Source organism: Penaeus monodon, chromosome 12 (genome assembly GCF_015228065.2).
Source record: "Penaeus monodon isolate SGIC_2016 chromosome 12, NSTDA_Pmon_1, whole genome shotgun sequence".
NCBI classification, from domain to species: Eukaryota; Metazoa; Arthropoda; class Malacostraca; order Decapoda; family Penaeidae; genus Penaeus; species Penaeus monodon.
The window spans coordinates 46,296,197-46,301,196 of NC_051397.1; the positions used below are offsets into that span (position 1 = coordinate 46,296,197).

Genomic DNA, 5,000 nt, shown 5'->3' on the forward strand with positions numbered 1-5,000 from the left:
TTTCTGCCTCCCTGTCTATATATCTGTCTATTTCTCTATCTAGACCTGTCTCACTCTCTCTCTTTCTATCTTTACCTTTTCTCCTCTTTCTCTTTCTCCCTTTCTCCTTCCCCCATTCTCTCCTCCTGCCACTTTAACCGCAAACAAAACAACGTGGTGTCGGCGTCCCCCTCCCCCCCTTTCCCCCCCTCCCTTCCCCCCCTCCCCCTGCGCATCGATCACGTTGAAAGGCGTGATGCTGAGAGCGGCGTCGTTGCCATGGGAACCGCATCCGTTGCTATGGGAACTGTACACAAGCCAGCGGGAGATGAGTTTTAACCTTAGCCATTTGAGGCGTGGTTGGAACACCCTCCCTCTTCTCCCCTCCTCCTACTCCTACTCCTATTTTTCCTTTATTCTACGTCTCTCTCTCTCTCTCTCTCTCTCTCTCTCTCTCTCTCTCTCTCTCTCTCTCCTCTATCTCTCTCTCTCTCCTCTCCTCTCTCTCTCTCCTCTCTCTCTCTCTCCTCCCCTCTCTCTCTCTCTCTCTCCTCCTTCTCTCTCTCTCTCCCCCTCTCCTCTCTCTCTCTCTCTCTCTCCTCTCTCTCCCTCTCTCTCTCTCTCATCTCTCTCTCTCTCTCTCCTCTCTCTCTCTCCTCTCTTTTCTCCTCCCCTCTCTCTCTCCTCTCTCCTTTTCTCCCCTCTCTCTCTCTCTCCCCTCTCTCTCTCTCTCTCTCTGTTTTTTTTTCTTTCTCATTCCGCTTTTTTATTTATGTTTTAAAAATCACATTTTTAACATGGCACCAGTACTTTTTCAAATTTTAAGATTATTATTGTTGTTATTATCATCACCATCAGCAGCAGCAGCATTATTATCATGATCATTATGATCATTATCGTTATCATTATTATTATAACAATTCTTATTATTATTATTATCATTATTATTATTATTATTATTATTATTATTATTATTATTATTATTATTATCATCATCATTTTGATCGTTGTTATTATTTTTTTTATGATTCATATTATTTGGTCGTGCAAATTCAGTATGGGCATTTTTACCCTTATGATGTAATAATAATGACAGTGATAAAAAAAATAGATGATGAAGGCTTTGAGGATGAAAATAATGATAACGAGAGGAAGGATGATGATAATGAGGATAAAGAATATAACGAGAATAAAGACTTATAACAATAGCAATACCGGAGAGGATAATGTTGCCTTTGCCGCCTGACTCGCCCGTGTTGCATGTGCTGTTGCAAGAGTGGAGGCAGCGCGGCTTGTGGGTGGACAAAATCCGCCATCTTTGACACCTCGGGAAAGTGTCGAGAGCACACCGGCTTTCTCTCCCCCCCCCCCCCCTCTTTTTTTCTCTTTTTCTCTCTTTTTCTTTTTGTCTTCTCCATGTCACTCTCTCCTTTTCTTTTTCTCCTTTTTTCTCTCGATATATTTCTTCCCCTCTCTCTCTCTCTCTCTCTCTCTCTCTCTCTCTCTCTCTCTCTCTCTCTCTCTCTCTCTCTCTCTCTCTCTCTCTCTCTCTCTCTCTTTCTTTGCCACTTTATTTTTCTGTTTCTTTTTCTTTAGATATTTGACATTTTCCTGATAATCTTCCTGCTTTGCTCTCCCTGTCCTTCTACCGCCTCCCCCCCCCCTGAACCTGCCGCTTCAAAGACTTTATAATCCCTTGCTCTCTTCCACTCTCCTCGCCCCCCCTCCCTCCCCCCTTCCTCTTCATCACTATTACTATCAACACCACCACCACCATCATCATCATCATCATCATCATCATCATCATCCTTATCATCATCATCCTTATCATCATCATCCTTATCATCATCAACTTTACCATCATCATCATCATCATCATCATCATCCTTATCATCATCATCATCCTTATCATCATCATCATCCTTATCATCATTATCATCATCTTTATCATCATCATCCTTATCATCATCTCTATTTGCTGTCCCTCTCTGCATCCTCCCTCTCCTCCTCTTCCCCTTTCCCTTCCCCTTCCTCCTTCATGTCTTCTTTTCCTCCCTCTTCCCCAAAAGCCTTTGTCTTTTTCGTCTCTCTGTAAGCACCCTATCCTCTTCAGTCGTTTTCTCACTTCCTTTTCTTTTATTTTTATCTATTTTCCATCTTCCTTTTTCTTCATGTTTCCTTTTTTCGAGTTTTCATTGTTTTTTTGTTTGTTTTTTCCTTTTCTATAGGTTCATTATTATTATCCTCCTTTCTTCTTATCATTGTTATTATCTTCTGTCGTTTCCATTGTCGTTTGGAATCGTGGTTGCTGACAGGCAGGCTGTTCCCTTGTTTAATTGTTCGGTTCTTCGGTTAATTGGTCGGGTCGGTTATTAGGTCGTGTGTGAATTGGCCGGTTCGATAGCCTCGTCCGTCTCTTGTTCGTTCGTCAATGACCTGGTTCGGTAATTGGTTCGCATGCTCGTTAGGCGGTTGTTCCCCTCGCGAATCGGCTGGTTCCGCAGCGGGTTCGTTCGCTTCGCAGTGGATTCGGAAGTTTGGTTCGCGTGTTAATTGGGTAATTCGAAATTTGGTTCGTTGGATGGTTGACTGGTTCGGCTATTGGTTCGCTAGGGAATTGGCTGGTTCGGCTATTGGTTCGCTAGGGAATTGGCTGGTTCGGCTATTGGTTCGCAAGGGAATTGGCTGGTTCGGCTATTGGTTCGCTAGGGAATTGGCTGGTTCGGCTATTGGTTCGCTAGGGAATTGGCTGGTTCGGCTATTGGTTCGCTAGGGAATTGGCTGGTTCGGCTATTGGTTCGCAATGGAATTGGCTGGTTCGGCTATTGGTTCGCTAGGGAATTGGCTGGTTCGGCTATTGGTTCGCTAGGGAATTGGCTGGTTCGGCTATTGGTTCGCAAGGGAATTGGCTGGTTCGGCTATTGGTTCGCTAGGGAATTGGCTGGTTCGGAGGTCGGATGGCGTTCTCATTGCCTGGTTTCGTTATAGGTTCGCGTCATTGGTTCGCTTGTTGAATTAAGTGACTCGGTAATTGGTAAGTCACGTGACCCGGTTCGCAAATTGGGTCGACGTGTATTCGTTAGTTCGGCAGTCGCTGTGTCGTGAATTGCCTCGCTGGCTAATGAGATGGTTCGTTAATCTATAAGCCGGTTCGGTAATTGTTTCACTGGTTGATTGGCATGCCCCCTGAATTAACTGGTTCAGTAATTGCAGCCATTTCGTTAGCGAATTGTTTACTTCGTTAGTGGAATTTAGTTAAACTGTTTCTATATTTTTTATCCCTTCTGATGCCGATGTTTCTGCGGGTTGTTTGCATTCTTGTAGTTGATGTGGATGGCAATGACATTATTATGTTAATATTTAATACTGTTGGGGGGGGGGGGGAGAGAGAGAGTGTGTGTGTTTGTGTGTTTTATACATACATCAGGTGTTGTTAGCAGGGTATGCCATGTGTTTATGGCCGGAAGTGATGTCATTGTTGCACCAGCCCCTCCCTCCCTCCCCCTTACTCCCATTCCCTTATCTTCTATCTACACTTCCTCCACAAAACAAGTAAACAACGAATGAAAGAAAAATGAAATAGAATCAAATTACACTTTTTTTTTTTTTTTACTTTCACTCCTCTCGCTTAAGGTCTCTTAGTGTGTTCTTGTGGTGCAGTGGTAGCGGTCTCGTCGAGCAGTCTTGCTGACCCGCGTTCAGTTCCCCGCACGCTGCCAGTGGATGGCAAACCCCGGCCCATTCCTTGCCCACGGGGGGGGGGGGAGGGTCATTTAGAAGCAAATATAAATAGTCAGCTTGCCCGCACCAAGAATAACCATTGTAGCAAATGGAATATAGCTAAATTGAATGAGTTAATTAAATCATCATTTATCATTTATCTCTCTCTCTCTCTCTCTCTCTCTCTCTCTCCTCTCTCTCTCTCTCTCTCTCTCTCTCTCTCTCTCTCTCTCTCTCTTACTCTTTCTCTCTATTTATTTATCTATCTGTTACTATCTTTCTGGCTGTATTTTGCTCTCTCTTCTCCTCCCTTCTTCCATTTCCTCATGAATGGCCAAAGCCATCAGGATGGACGGGTAAGTATGGCCGTTTACACGTCCTAGAATAACCCATTCCTCCCCCCCCCCCCTTCCCTCTCATCCTATATCCCCTCCTTCCTTCCTTCCCTCCCTCTCCCTCCTTCCCTCCCTCTCCCTCCTTCCTTCCCTCCCTCTCCCCTCTCCCTCCTTCCTTCCCTCCGTCTCCCCTCTCCCTCCTTCCCTCCCTCTCCCTCCTTCCTTCCCTCCCTCCTCCCCTCGCTCTCTTGGGCAGCACATACTTCCCTTCATTCCACACTTTAGCTTCCGCGGAACATGCCATCACGCTCTTACGTGGTGTCGTATTGGCACGTTGCGGGTGAGGCGAGGAATGAAGGAATGAAGGAAGGTAAATGGGGGAGAGAAGAAGAGGTGGGAGGGAGAGGCGTGGGAGAGGAAGGTGGCGGGGAGGGAGGAGGGGAAGGGACGTATGTGAGGTTGTGGGTATATTTCGGTACTTTGGTTTTCCCAATTCATTTGTTTTGACCTTTCGTGACCTGACATTCTGACCTCCCCCCCTCCCCCCTCCCCCCTCCCCACGCTCCTACCATTACCTCTCATCCTTATTTTCCCATTTCCGCCGTTCTCCCTCAGCCGTATCCTCCCCTCATCCCCCCTCACCTCTCCCTCATTTCCCCTCTCCCGCTTTCAGCACTCAAATTTCCCCTCGCCCGCTTCCCCCTCCCTCACTTCCCCCTTCCCCTCCCTCACCTCCATTTCCCCTCGCCCGCTTCCTCCCTCATTTCCCCTCTCCTCCCCGCTGCTCCTCCACATCTCCCTCCCCAACCCCTTGCCCCCCCCCTTGCCTCCCCCTATTTCCATCCTCCCGCATGGACGAGTGAGAACATTCCAGAAATAGGCATGTCCACATGGCCAGTCAGCCGGCGTGAGGCTTTAAGGTCGTTATTTGCTGTGTATTCATAGTCTCGGGCGCTCTTATTGCAT

At 46.7% G+C, this 5,000-nt stretch overlaps 1 protein-coding gene across 6 annotated transcripts in view; it reads left to right on the forward strand.

The window, feature by feature from the left end:
- LOC119579480 (forkhead box protein M1-like) overlaps positions 1-5,000 on the forward strand; it is a 112,629-nt gene that overhangs the window by 54,180 nt on the left and 53,449 nt on the right. The gene's annotated exons all lie outside the window — the stretch shown is intronic.